This window comes from Phascolarctos cinereus, unplaced genomic scaffold (genome assembly GCF_003287225.1).
Source record: "Phascolarctos cinereus isolate Bilbo 61053 unplaced genomic scaffold, phaCin_HiC Scaffold_5;HRSCAF=322, whole genome shotgun sequence".
In the NCBI taxonomy this organism is placed as follows: domain Eukaryota; kingdom Metazoa; phylum Chordata; class Mammalia; order Diprotodontia; family Phascolarctidae; genus Phascolarctos; species Phascolarctos cinereus.
In genome coordinates this window covers 22,391,145-22,405,492 of record NW_027555958.1, presented here as the reverse complement: position 1 = coordinate 22,405,492, position 14,348 = coordinate 22,391,145, and positions in this window count along the sequence as shown.

Below are 14,348 nucleotides of genomic sequence, written 5' to 3'. Positions count from 1 at the left end.
TGTTTGACTCTACAGGGGGGAAGACAATTCTCACACCAGATGCTCTATTTACCTCTAGCCCTCCCACCCCCCACCGCCATAGGGCTTCTTAGCACTCCTCCCTCTAGAACTCCACCAGGACCCTGGTTCAAAGCCCAGGAGGTAGGGGTTCCCACCCAAATACAGCAATCATTGGGACCTTCTTAGGATCGAAGGCCACTGCCCTGGCATGAAATGATCCTCTCTTAGTGAATGAGCTAGCTGGCCAGCCAGGGCATCATTCCAGCGTTGCATTTGGCCTCTGGATTGTTTTCCAATGCACCACAAGACAGTCTCTACTTCTAAGCCTGGATAATCTGCCGCCGCTCCCTCCAGAGCCCTCTGATTGAAGTCCTGGTCAGCATAGGGTATTTCATCTGCTGTTGGAGCAGGGAGCGAGGCCTCATTCTTCATGACTTTGCCATTTGCCCCTGATTTATCTGAGTGGAAAAATGTGTTAAAGGCTTGCATTGGCACAGAAACAGAAACAGCTGCTGGAGTTTGGGGGGCAGCTGGGTAGTGGTGTCCAATGGCAAGAAAGGCTGCAGTTAATCAGCTCTTCCTTGGATCCCATCAATAAACATTCTAGAAGAAGGTCTTGTAGAATGCTGTTCCAGCTTCAAAGGGTCTTTTGGAAAGCACAGGATGGAATGATTTGGAATGATTACCATGCCCCTGGATCAGATTGAAATCCCTGGGGAAAAAAAAGCTTTGCTCTCCCTCATTGATTGCTGTTCTGCTGAACACCGACAGCTGGGAGATTCTGCCCTACACAACTGAGAATGAGATTAGATCCTGTCCTTTATTACTCAGTGATGATTCCTAGATATTTTTTGTCTCGAGCAGTCAGAGGGCGAGAAGCCACCTTTGTAGCTCTTGGGTTGACTAGCACAGGGCTAGACTCTTAGTAGACACTCAATAAATAATTTTTCACATTTCTGCAGTGCCTTTAGGTGTAGCAAAGCAAAGGATGATTGAGAAAGGACTTGAAGGAATTTCAGAGGCCTTCTGGGCCATTCATTTTACAGAAAACTGAGGCAGAGAGTGAGTTACCCAGGTCGCAAAGCTAGTAAGTGTCTGATACTGGATTCAAACTCTTACCTTCTAGACCATAATTCCAGTGCTCTATCTACTACACCACACTGCCTCAGTGATGAGTAAAGAGCAGCGATCTTGGTGGTCCCTTGAAGAATTGCCCTGTGGTGCTGCATATATGCTGGAGTACTCTTTGTTAAGTCATTTTTCCATTATGTCTGACTCTCCCTGACCCCCATTTGAGGTTTTCTTGGCCAAGATACTGGATCAGTTTGCCTTTCCCTTTGCCAGCTCATTTGACAGATGAGAAACTGAGGCAAACAAGGTGAAGTGACTTGCCTAGGGTCACACAGCTAATAAGTGACAGGTCAAATTTCAGCTCAGGCCTTCCTGACTCCAGGTCTGACTCTCTACCCACTGTGTCAACAAGCTGCCCTGCTGGGAGACTTAGCAACCAACAGAACTGGCATTGATTAAGCTGCTAAACCCTGAAGGTATTGCATGTTTTTATAATCAGTAATCCGTGTGAATGATAAGAGGATACCATGCTTCTTCAGTGGCAGCAAGGAGAAAGAGTGAATAGAGCACAGGGCCTGGAATCAGGAAGACCTGAGGTTAAATCTGACTTTGGACCCTTATTAGCTGCGTGACTCTAGACAAGTCGTTTATCCTCTGACTGCCTCGGTTTCCTCAACAATAAAATATGAATAATAATAGCACCCACCTCCCAGGGTTGTTGTGAGGATCAAATGAGATAATATCTGTAAAGTGCTTAGCACAGTGCCTGGAACATAGTAGGCACTTCATCAATGTTTGTTTCCTTTCTTCCTTCTTCAAGATGATTCTTCCAAAATTATTCCTCTTAAATGAGGTTTTAAATATTCTTCCTCTTAAAGAAAGTTTTGAATAGAAACACAGCGTCCTGGATCTAGGAAGGGGGGTTATAAAAGCCATCAAGTCAATGTCCCTCGTTTGTAAAATGAGGGAACTAAGGCCCAGAGAGGTTAAATGACCCAGCGTCATGCAGGTAGTAAATATAGAGACGTGTATGAAGTGATGAGACATGGAGGACGGAGGTGTGGCTCAGGAAAGGATAGACCCCCGTAGCAACACTGGATGGATTTTCTCTGCAATGAATATTTCTGTATATCGGTGCCCACTAAGATGGGGGACTGGAATAAACCGTCTTTCTGGGCCAACAAATGAATTCCCGCTTTCAGAGTTTCAAAGCCTTCTCAGAGGAAAACCTAGAGGCTTCTTGACTCCTGTTTCTATTTGCCATCCCCGTCACACCCAAGACCAAAACCCCCTCCCCTGGCCACCACTAAGAAGATGTTGTAACTCTCCCACAAACAGAACAAGGACTTACTGGCTTACTCTTGGCTTTGTATGGCCAGCACCTATCACCATGCCTGGCACAGAGTAGTTGCTAAATTTTTGCTTGTTAGTTCATTGTTCATTTATTCACTCTTCATTTATTCATTTGTATGTCCATTCATTCATTCACAGTAACTGCTTGAGGGCAGGGCCTGTCTACTTCGGTTTTCTTTTGGATCTCCAGTGCAGACCATGGCGCCTGGCACACAGCAGCCACTCAGGAAGTATTTGTTGAGTCAAATTCAAAGCCTTAGGTTGGGGGAAGGGCAGGGGACAAAGAGAAGGACAGGTGTCTGTAGGTCACTGAGGGACATTCTCAGAACAAGAAACGGGAGGAAAGAATCACAGGATCACAGAGTTCTACATTTCCCTTGATTTCTTTCCTCTATTTCATGCTCTCTGTAGCTTTATTCTCAATCTACTTAATTAACAATAATGATCATTGACATCTGAATAGCACTTTAAAGTTACAAGGCCCTTAGCATACATTATCTCATTTGGTTCTCCCTACAGCCTTGCGAGCTACGTATAACAAGCACTATGTTTCCAGCATTACACACAAGTAAACTGAGGCTTAGTAAGGTTGAGTAGGGCCATTGCTCTAGGTCTAGAAGGGACCTCAGACCTCAGAGGCCATCTGGTCCACCCTAGAGAGGGGAAGTGATGAGCCCTATGTCATACGGGTGTTAAGCTTCGGGGTAGGACTCCTAACTTCAAACCCAGAACTGTTTCCTACCCCGTGCTCCTTCCACTGGAATTCTGTCATTGTTCTTGGATATGGACATAGATTGGAGGAGCTGAAGCATAATGAGTAGGGTACAGACTTTAGAATCAGGAAGACCTGCATTCATGTCTCTCTTCTGATAGTATCTATATGACCCTAGTTGTTATACAGCCATTTTTCAGTCATGTCTTCTCTTTGTGACCCTATTTGGAGTTTTCTTGGCAAAAATACTGGAGTGATTTGCTGTTTCCTTCTCCAGCTCATTTTACAGATGAGGAAACTGAGACAAACAGAGTTAAGTGATTTGCCCGGGGTCACACAACTAGTGAGTGTCTGAAGTTGGATTTGAACTCGGGTTTTCCTGACTCCAGATCTGGCACTCTATGCACTCTAGTGCCACCTAGCTGCCCTAAACAAATGACCCCAAGCAAATCAGTTGACCTCTCTGGACCCGGAGTATAGAGACAATTGGTGGTACACTGTATAGAGCACTGTGCCTGGTCAGAAAGACTAGAGTTCAATCTGGCCTCAGACACTTACTAGCTGTGTGACCCTAAGCAAGTCACTTAAGTTGACTTCAGTTTCCTCAACTGTAAAATAATAGTAATAAGAGTACCTACCTCACAGGGCTATTGTGAGGAACAAATGAGACATTGTACAAAGTGCTTTGCACAGCACCTTGCATGGAGCAGACACAGCAACTGCTTATTCCCTTCTCCCCTTGTCTGTCTCCATTCGGAGCAATGCTCTGAGTCTGCGGATTGCCAAACAGTGCCAATCTGCATTGGTACAAATCAACAAAACCAACAAACAGAAGACCATGGATGAAGCGTAGAAAAAGAGACCCCATGCATTTCACACCCAAGTCCACTGGAGCTCTGATAAGGGTTAGGTAGGCTACCTTTATGTCCCACAGTGTTTAACCTTAATTTATCTTCATTTTAATATTGTACCAAGCGAAGGACACCTTTGGAAAGCACCAGCACATCCTTTAAATGGAGAAAAATAATTTCCCTTGTCCCAGAGCAAGGCAACATTGCCAAAGCGAGCCTGGAGGCCAAACAGAAAATTTCTGCAAAGGTTACATAAATTAGAGCACAAGGTAGATAAGTGCTTTCATTATCCTGTTGACCAGGACTATTTACAGCCATTAAAATGGGGACCTATCACATCTCCATCCTTAGACAGCTTGCCAAAAGATGACATGTTTTGCAGAATATGATTCAACCAAGCAGTCTTTGAGCATTTATTAAGGGCTAAGCATTATGAATACAAGGGAAGAAAGTTAGGCCCTGCTCTCAAGAAGCTTACATTGTGCTAGTATATCTACATACAATAATGGTTCCCATGTTTATCATAGGAATCATAATTTATATTTGGAAGTGGAGTCAGTGAGAAAGTATGTGATTATAAGGAACCTACTGTGTGCCCAAACCCATGGGATGTGTAATGAGGGGTACATAAATTTTAGGGTGGCATGCCTGCCCTGAGGGAGCTGTTTCACGAGGCAATGAAGACTAATGGAAAAAATGTTGGACCTAAAGTCAAGGAGAGTCACGGGTCTAAATTTTGCCTCTGCATTTGTTAGCTGTGTGGGCAAGAAACTTTATCTCCTGAAGCCCCAGCTTCCTCATCCGTTAAAAAAAAAAAAAGCAGGTCCGACTCAATGGTTTTTGACTGTAGCTCTACAGCTAGAATCTTAGCATAATCTATAAAATGAGATCAGTGCCAAAAAAATCTGCCTCAAGGGTTGATCATAGGGTCTTACATTTATAGATGGGGAAGAACGGAGGGGTCACAGAGTCCAAGCCCCTCCTCTTAAAGATGAAGAAAGGAAGGCCCTGAGAGATCAAGTGCTTTGTCCAAGGTCATACTGCTAGTAATTGTCAGAAGAAAAGCGTGAACCCAGGCCCTTCGGCTCCAAATCCAGTATTCCTTAAAATGATTGGAAGCTACCAATGCTCCCGTTTCTGAGCTCCTTCAGAGAAAGGTTATGGGAAATCAGCCACATGCTAGCTATGCCCTTCTAGAGGGCTCAGAGCAGAACCCCATGTGGTCCCACTGCCTGGGATGTGGAGAAGAGAAACATCACCCTGCTTCCCTGGGGAGATAGCAATGGACATCTCTCAGACTCGGATGAGTCTTTCCCTTTCATCAGTGACAGGAAAATCAAAGCTGGGCTTTGAAAAATCCTTTATAAATATGACATAATCAGTAGATGTCAAAGACAGGACTTAAATCTACATGGTCTTGGGGGCAGCTAGGTGGCGCAGTGGATAGAGTACTGGCCCTGAAGTCAGGAAGACCTCAGTTCAAATCAATCCAGCCTCCGACCAAACATTTGACACTAGCTGCGTGACCCTGGGCAAGTCACTTAATCCCAATTGCCTAAAAAATAATAATAATAATAATAATAAACAAAAAAGTCTACATGGTCCTGACTCTGAGTCCCACTCTCTAACCATTACGCCACACTGCCTCTCTCCCTCCAATATTGCCTTTTACAAATACATCTTTTTTGCCATCCTGTTTTTGTTAACCTTAGCTTCCCTTACTAATCCAAATGTATTCTGAACTTTAAGATTACGACTACCATTTTTACATCCTTTTATTCTAATTTTCTATTACCTGCCTTTTTCTATAATCCAAATATATCTTCCTAAGATCCATAATGGTTGGTGATTGACCTGTGCATCCATCAGACTCCTCAGACAATTCCCCTGGTCCCCCTCATTGGAATCACTCATCTTTGTATTGTCAGAAAATTCCTTCTCGGGAATTTCCCATCCCTCTTTGACAAGCTTTCTCTGGAGAATTTAGTCAATGAGAGCCTGAACCTATCCCTCCTCTGTACCTTTTGACATGTGATTTCCCCAAAGCTAGGTCCATATCAGACAATCCCTAGATTTTCTCTTCTCTATCACAAACTCCAGGATAGAGTGGGTACTTCCTGACAATGTCCCCATTATTTCTACTGCAGCCAATAGTTCCTCCCTGTGGTGAAAATTAGATCTGGTATGGGTTGTTGTTTTTTTTTTTTTTTTTTGCTACTCCACCTTTTGAAGGATGAAACAAACATTCAGGCAATCCAAGAAGTTATTATCCACTCTGCTTTTGAGCAAAGATCTCGAATGAATCAATAAATATTTATGAAATTCTTACTATGTGCCAAGTTCTGTACTAAAGGCTAAGGCAAAAAAAAAAAATCTCTACCATATAATGAACTTACATTCTTATAGGAGAGCTCTCCATCACTATTATGCCATGTGCATATGCCAACCTTGTTGACTAGCCTTCCAAATGCTTCATCTCTTTTCTCCTTCTATCCCGGTGGACTTTATTTAGTATGTTCAGATGACAAAATTGCTTGTTTCTCCTTCAGTTGATTCTTAAACAATTGCCCTCCACTATGCTTCCCCACTCTGGTTCCTGGCTTTCTCATATGTATATCTCTTTTTAATATGTAACACTACCCCATCTGGTCTTTTTGCATACTCTTTTTTCTTTTGAGTAAAGCATCCTGTCAGAACTATATTCCAGTTGAGGGTTTCATTCCACCAAGTCTCAGTATAGGTATGGAGTTACATTTTCCTTCTTGCATTAGAACCTCTAGCTCCTCTTACTAGTTGAATAAATTTTGGGTGTTTGCTTATGTTCAAATATAGACGTATAAAGACATAGATTTTACTGTCATCTTTGTTAGATTTTGTCCTTAGTGAACTTCTCAACTGCTATTCATTCATTCATTTATTCACTCACTCATTCATTCATTCATTCATTGTGCTTTATCTTTGTGGTAGCTAATTTGGTCTACATACACAGGCAGCTTTTGCCCTCACCTACCATCTTAAAATTAAATGGTTTTTTTTTTTATTCTGACTGACCAGTCTTTGTTGAGGGCACTCTATATGTAGCCAGGCATGTGTCATCTCTACATTTTAGGCTGCAGTCTGAATATCTAAACACTATTTTTAGATGCCACCTTCTCAATCTAATGTTGACTTCCCAGGTGAATTTTTCTCTTCTATAACACTAGGCTGCCAGTGGGCAACAGTGAGGAGGAATATACAATCTGTACTCCCATGGTCTTCCATTTCTTGACCAAGGCTTCATACTCATTGCCAATGTTTTTCAAGATCCTTTCTTAGCAGTATCATTTGCCCTTATATAAATCATGAGAGCATCTTTGGTTCTGAGGCATATGGCAGTAGATAAAGTGGAATCCCTTTTAAATGAGAGTGGTTCAGGAACAAGATCATAGGGTTTAGAGCTAGAGTGAGTCATCATAGATCACTTAGTGCAACCCTTTTGTTTTACAGCTGAGTAAACTAAAGCCTGTAGGGATCAGGCAACCTGTCCAATGAACCACAGGTAGTAAGTGGCAAGGCCAGGATCTGGACCTAAATCTTCTGATACTAAATACAATATTTTTCTATTGAATCAAAATACCTCTCACCTTATAGGCTAAAATTGTCAATACCTCATTAATAAAAAGAAGATTTGAACTAGATATAAAGAAATACTCAACCATTCTTGGGTGTCTAGTCATCAGCCTTTGAATCTTGGAGTCCATAAATTCCATGAAGGCAGAGCCTGTCTCTTGTTTGTCTTTGTACCTGTCCCGGACCTAACACAGTTCTCTACACACAGTAGGCACTTAATAAGTGATAATAAAGCACTTACATTATACCTTAAGTTTTGTAAGGCATTTTACATTTATTATTTCATTTTGTCCTCATAACAACCTTGTGAGGCAGGTGCTATTACTATCCCCATTTTACAGATGAGAAAACTAAGGCAGACAGAGGATAAGTGTCAGTTAGTAAGTGTCCAAAGCATTCAAATCTAGATTCTCCTGACTCCATGTCCAACATTCTACACCCTATGCCAGAATACAGTTCATTTGGAGGGGGGGGACAGCCAGGGAAGAATATATAATATAGTGTAAAATTCTTCACAAACTTTAAATCACAGTAACAATGTTAGCTGCTATTATTATTATCCCTGAATCTCATGTAAAGTATGGCTCAGTCTCAAGCAGTGTTGGCAGGTGGCCAATACTTGGGAGAAAACCAAGCTAAAAATCCTGTAAATGACACAAAACATCATGGTAACAAAATCACTGGGAAAGGAAAAAATTAAATCCTTGGAACATGAAAGCAGTTATCAATGCTTGAAAAATAAAGCCTCCTCCAAGGGCTGACTATGAGCTGGATGGGAACAGCCAGCACTTCATAAATTCCCAAGATAAGAGCTGCTCAATAGAAAGCTTAACTATTATTTATCTCAATAGACTTTTGCCCCCATTTGGGATGTACCTGCCTTCCTTAGAATAAACCTCCATGGCCTTAGTCTACCAGCCTGCATCTACAACCCAAGAAGCCAGAGCAGTCTGTTCCTTAGCCTCTGTCATTTCCAAAGTTGTATCTTTTAACCACTTTTCACTGGCTTCTCCATCACTGTATCAATGATTGTATTAAAGTCCATGACCTAATGGGCTGGAGATCCCAATGCCTATGAAAAGTGGAGGGATCCCAAAGTTTAAATCTTTTCCTAAAAAAGAGGCCAGCTATTGTTAAAACTCAGGCATGGAAAAGTGGAAAATAACCAGTAAAGTCTCCCCATGAGAACTCATGGTCTTGGTGAACACCAAATTAAAAATGTAGAATCATGTATTTAGAATTGGAAAGGACCTTAGAAGCTATCTAAAAATTCACATACACACACACACACACACACACACATACACACACACAATTTTACAGAAGAAAGTGGAGTTCAGAGAGGGAATTAAAATAGATCAACTCTGAGGTCCCTTCCCACTCTAGATCAATGATCTTTTGATCCTCTGACCTGCCCACAGTAACAGTTTGGTGTCAGAGAAAGAATTTAATCACAGGTCTTCTTTATTCCAAGTCCAGCACTCTATAAACTATGCCACCCTGACACATTTTACATTCTAAATTCAGTCAAGTATAAGACAATTGGCCAACTGATTATTGCCTTGACCCTGCCGGTGTGAGAATGAGGCTGGTGACTTTTAGGAGACTTTCCTGGTTATTTCTCTCTCCCATTGATCGATGGGCGCCACCCAAGATCATTATGTATGACTCGCCTTGCCTGTTTTCTTCCCACTCTGCCTTGGAGAGCCTTTTAGGACACTGAACGTCTTTCTGGGGACTCTCATTTAATATCCTGGCAGCATAGTCAATTCCTCCTGTCAGATCCTTGAGGCAGTCCTATAAATAAAGGGCAGAATGCTTTATTGCTGTAGTCAGCAAAAGAATTGTGCACAAGGATGTCCTAACTCATGCTATCATATTATTTTTTTAACTGTGCATAAAGCTTTGAGTGGAGGAAAGCTGGAAAAGGTATGAGAGAGGGCACTGGGTAGGAGTGGGGGAGAGGGAAAAAAAAGCTCCCATCATAGGCTGAGGTATCGCTCCATTTAGGAAATGACTCTAGCATCCTGGAAGTTCATCACTGGAACTCAATTCAATTCAACGAACATTTATTAATAAAAAATAGTTCATTTGTGAATTGGCCTGACCATTGTGGAAAGTAATTTGAAATTGTGCTAGTGGGGTGAGTAAAATGTCCATACTCTCTGAATCAGAGATTCCGCTACTAGACATTTAGCCCCCCAAAAAAAGATCAGTGATAAAAAGGAAAAGCCCCATATGCACCAAAATGTTTGCAATGCTTATAGCAGCACGTTCTTGAGGTTACAAACGATTGGGCCAAATTCAATGCCCATCAGTTGGGGAAGGACTAGACAAGTTAAGCTCCATATAAACAGTGGAACATGACTGTCCTGTAAAAAGCTATGAATAGGAAAATTACAGAGAAGCGTGAGAAGACTTATATGAACTGATGCAAAATAAAGCAAGAAGAGCCAGGATGATGCCATGGTCTCAATAATGTAAGCAGAAAGAACGAAGGGACATCAGAACTTAAATCTGGGTGATTATAATGATCAAAATTGGCCCTTCAAAAACAAGAAGAGACAATGCATTTTCTTTGCAGAGATGGTGAGCTGGGGGTGTCAAATGTTGCATGTATTATCAGGCTCAGTTGATATGTAGTTAATTTTGCCAAGTCTCTCTCTCTCTCTCTCTCTCTCTCTCTCTCTCTCTCTCTCTCTCTCTCGTCTCTCTGTCTGTCTCTCTCTCCTCCTCTCTCTGTCTCTGTTTCTGTCTCTCCCTCTCTCTGTGTCTCTCTCTGTCTCTGTCTCTCTGTCTTTGTCTCTGTCTCTCTCTGTCTCTGTGTGTGTGTGTGTCTCTCTCCCCCCCCCCTCTGTCTTTGTGTGTGTGTCTCTCTCTGTCATCCAGGTGGCAACCTTGGCCCTGTTGATGCTGAGGGTTGCTAGGAATGGGGGAGAGAGAGAGAGTCTATGGTGTGTGTGTTTCTCTCTGTCTCTCTCTGTCTGTGTGTGTGTGTGTGTGTCTCTCTCTCCCCCTCTCTCTCTCTCTCTCTCTCTCTGTGTCTCTCTCTCCCCCTCTCTCTCTCTCTCTCTGTCTTTGTGTGTGTGTCTTTCTCTGTCATCCAGGTGGCAAACTTGGCCCTGTTGATGCTGAGGGTTGCTAGGAATGGGGGAGAGAGAGAGAGAGAGAGTCTGTGGTGTGCACGTTCCTCTCTGTCTCTGTGTTTCTCTCTTTCTGTCTGTGTCTCTCTGGACAGTTCTTTGTGTAGAGATGGAAGAGGGATAGATTTGGAAATGAAGGTGAGATCAAAACAAAATATATTGATAAAAATTTGAAAAACAGCAACAACAACAGTCCATAGGACATTAAATACAGAAGCATAAGAGCAAAACAAGGGCTCATCTAACGCTATAGGGTATTACATCAAGTTGCTCGGATAAACTCATATGCCCCTTGCCACAGACACACACGCACACATGTGCACACATAGACACACACACAGAGACATACACACATGCCCCCACACACAGACACACATGTGCACACACAGAGACACACACACACACATACATTCCTAACAGCAGGGCTTTGAAGATGACTCAATTATTTCTGGACTATTTCTTCATTAAGGAGGCATATAGTGGGGAAAATTCTAGATTAGGATTCAAGGGGCCTTGATTTTAATCAAAATTCTTCTACTGACTCAGTGCATGATCTTGGGCAAATTCTTTCCCCATGCCAGGCCTCAATGTATTTATCTCTAAAATGAGTCAACTGAAATACATCACCTCTAAGGTACCTTCCTGTTTTGACATTCTGTGTTTTAAGGACCCTCCCCACACCAGTGTTTTAAGTTCTAAGGTCCCTTCAAGCTCTGACATTCTTGGTTCTAAGGGTCTTTCCAGTTCTGCCATCCCATGTTTGAAGGGTGCTTCCAGCTGTCCTGTTTTATATTATCAGGTCTTCTAACTCTGACAGTCTATGGATTACTTTGCATTTTACTCTTTTTTGCTTTCAAAATAAGGGCGGTCAGCAGCAAAAATTATGAAGTTGATGAAATGTCTTTGGCACATCCAATCTGTATTGTTTTCTTATGCTGTCCGATGGCCTCTTCCCACCACCACCACCTTCTTCCATTGGGTCCTCTCTACTCTCATTGTTCCTTCTTATCTCCATCATCTGAAAAACAGCCTGTGCCACATCACAGTTCAGGACTCAAGGAAAATCTTCCCTTTTCCCTGAACCCTTAATCCTTTGCCTACCTTAGCTATTTGGCTGCAAGGCCTCTGACAAGGACCAGAGAGTCCCCTCCCCCCCGCCTTTCCCAGTGAAGGCTCCAGGTCAACACGCACAAGGGCCATTGGAGAAGGAACACAGAGGCTGACCATCTATCTCCCCAAGAAAAGTGTCTTGACTTAGGCCCAGAGAGGAAGCAGTGCACCTATGCCCTCCCTGAGAGTAGCAAGCCTCTGTCCCCCACCAGGCAGCAACTTCCCTACAGCCCTGCTCACAAGCCACAAGTCCTCCCAGTGTCTGGCTCTGAACCTGTTTGGGGTGGGCTTGATTTCTCACCCAGCATTATTTATGAGACTCTGCAAATGCCCTTCTCAAAGGATTACAGACTTTTGCAGAAGCCCATAAATACCTGCCCTGGCCGGGCTTTCAGCTGCTCAAATGGACAAGCTTGGGATGCGATCTCCTTTGGACATTTTGAGTGGTGATAAAAGGAGGGAGAGGAGGTAAAAGGTGGAATAAAAACCCCAGGGATAGAGCTGCAAAGAAAAATGGCCCCACCCCTCCAGAAAGCAGACTTCCACTATATACAACAGTGAACATGGACCAGGCAGCAAAAGACAAGAGCAGAAAGACACAAACACACTTGAAACCAAGAGAATTCACTAAAGGAAGAAGAAAAGAGAAAGTAAAACAGAAAAATGACAGATTACATTAAAGGAGAAAGCCCAGGATTTGGTGTTAGAAGGCCTGTGTTTTGAATTATGGGTCCCTAAATACTGCACAAACTCATGCAAATCACTTTCCCTCTCTGGGCCTCAGTTTCCCCATAGTAAAGTGAAGTTGATCAATTATTAAATGACTAGCTAATGTTCATTGGGTACTTTATGTACATTATCTCATTTGAACCACAAAAATTATGATTTAAAGTTTTTTTTTCATTGATATCTTTTGTTTTCACGTCATCTCATTTCCCAATACATCCCTTCTCCTTCTCCCACTCAGAGGGCCATACTTTGTAAGAAAGAACAAAAAAAGTGAGGGAAGAAACCACTGATCAGCAAAGCCAACCAACCCTATGAGGAAACTGAGGCACTGAAAGGTTAAGTGACTTGCCTATGGTGACATAAATAGTGAATGGCCAAGGTGAGATCTGTAGCCAAGTCTTCCTGACTTAAATTCTAGCTTTTGCCACATTCCAAACCCTTCTAACTCCAAGCCCAAGATCTCACAATGAAAGAAATCTCCAAAGAACTGATATGGTGCCTCTTATTCTCAAAACATGTGCTTTGTAGGTCTCACTTACTTCATTGGGTCTGTCATCTCATCAATGTGGGTGATGAGCTCCATCCAGGTAGGTCCTAACCCATCCTTATCTACATATTTCATCCTCCATAATGCTACCAACAAAAGCAATAGAAAAATAGCACACAACAATTATTCAGTTGCTTGATCTCCAGGATACCCACCAACTAGCCTTATCTTAACCCATAACTTCAGTGCCTTCATATAAAATGGCAGAACAGAAATGGCTAATATGGCATTGACAAAATGCTACTGCCATTGACTGACTTGGTATATGAAGCCAATTGCCATAATTTGAAGCATTTCTCCACTTCCTCCACTTAGCTCTGCACGGTCTCCATCCCATCCCACCCCCCGGGTTTTCCACTCAATTTGAACCACACCTTCAGTTATGGTCTGTGGGTCTGTAAGCTCATGAAATTCTGACTTTAATATTTAGACTGGTGACTATTTACTCTCTTTGTTCCTACAGATGCACCATTTGCTCCTATGATCACACAGACCCTCAGAGTTAGAAGGGACATTAGGGACCAGATAAGAAAATCCACAACTGAGCAAGAATCACCCAATAAATATCAATTAAATTCAACAATTATTAAACCTCTACTGTGCTAGATACAGATCTAAAAACTAAACATTCCTTGCCCTAAGGAGCTAGGGAAATGTGACTTACACGATCCAAGGAAATGTGAAGAGGGAAATAGCTCTAGGGAACAGAGGGAGTCAGGGAAGGCTTCCCAATAGGGATGACACTTGAGATGAACTTTGAAGGAAGATAAGAATTGTGAGAGTTAGGGATGAGAAAGGATGGCATTCAGGTCATGGAGGCTGGCTCTTGTGAATACATGAAGAGAGAAGATGGAGCATAGCACCTGGAAAGGTTAGTCATTCTGTTTGAATAGAACATAGAAACAAGGCTAGATAAGTATAAGTAAGAGACACATTGTAGAGGGCCTGGGTTGCCTGGTTTATAAACATTGATTGTATCCAATAGAAAACAGAGAACTTTTGGGGCAGCTAGGTGGTACAGTGGATAGAGCACCAGCCCTGACATCAGGAGGATCTGAATTCAAATTCGGCCTCGGACCAAACACTTGACACTTACTAGCTGTGTGATCCTGGGCAAGTCACTGAACCCCAATTGCCTAAAAAAAAAAAATTCTGTTTCAGAGCAGGTAAGTGGTGCAGTGGATAGAGCACTGGGCCTGGATTCAGGAGGACCTGAGTTCAAA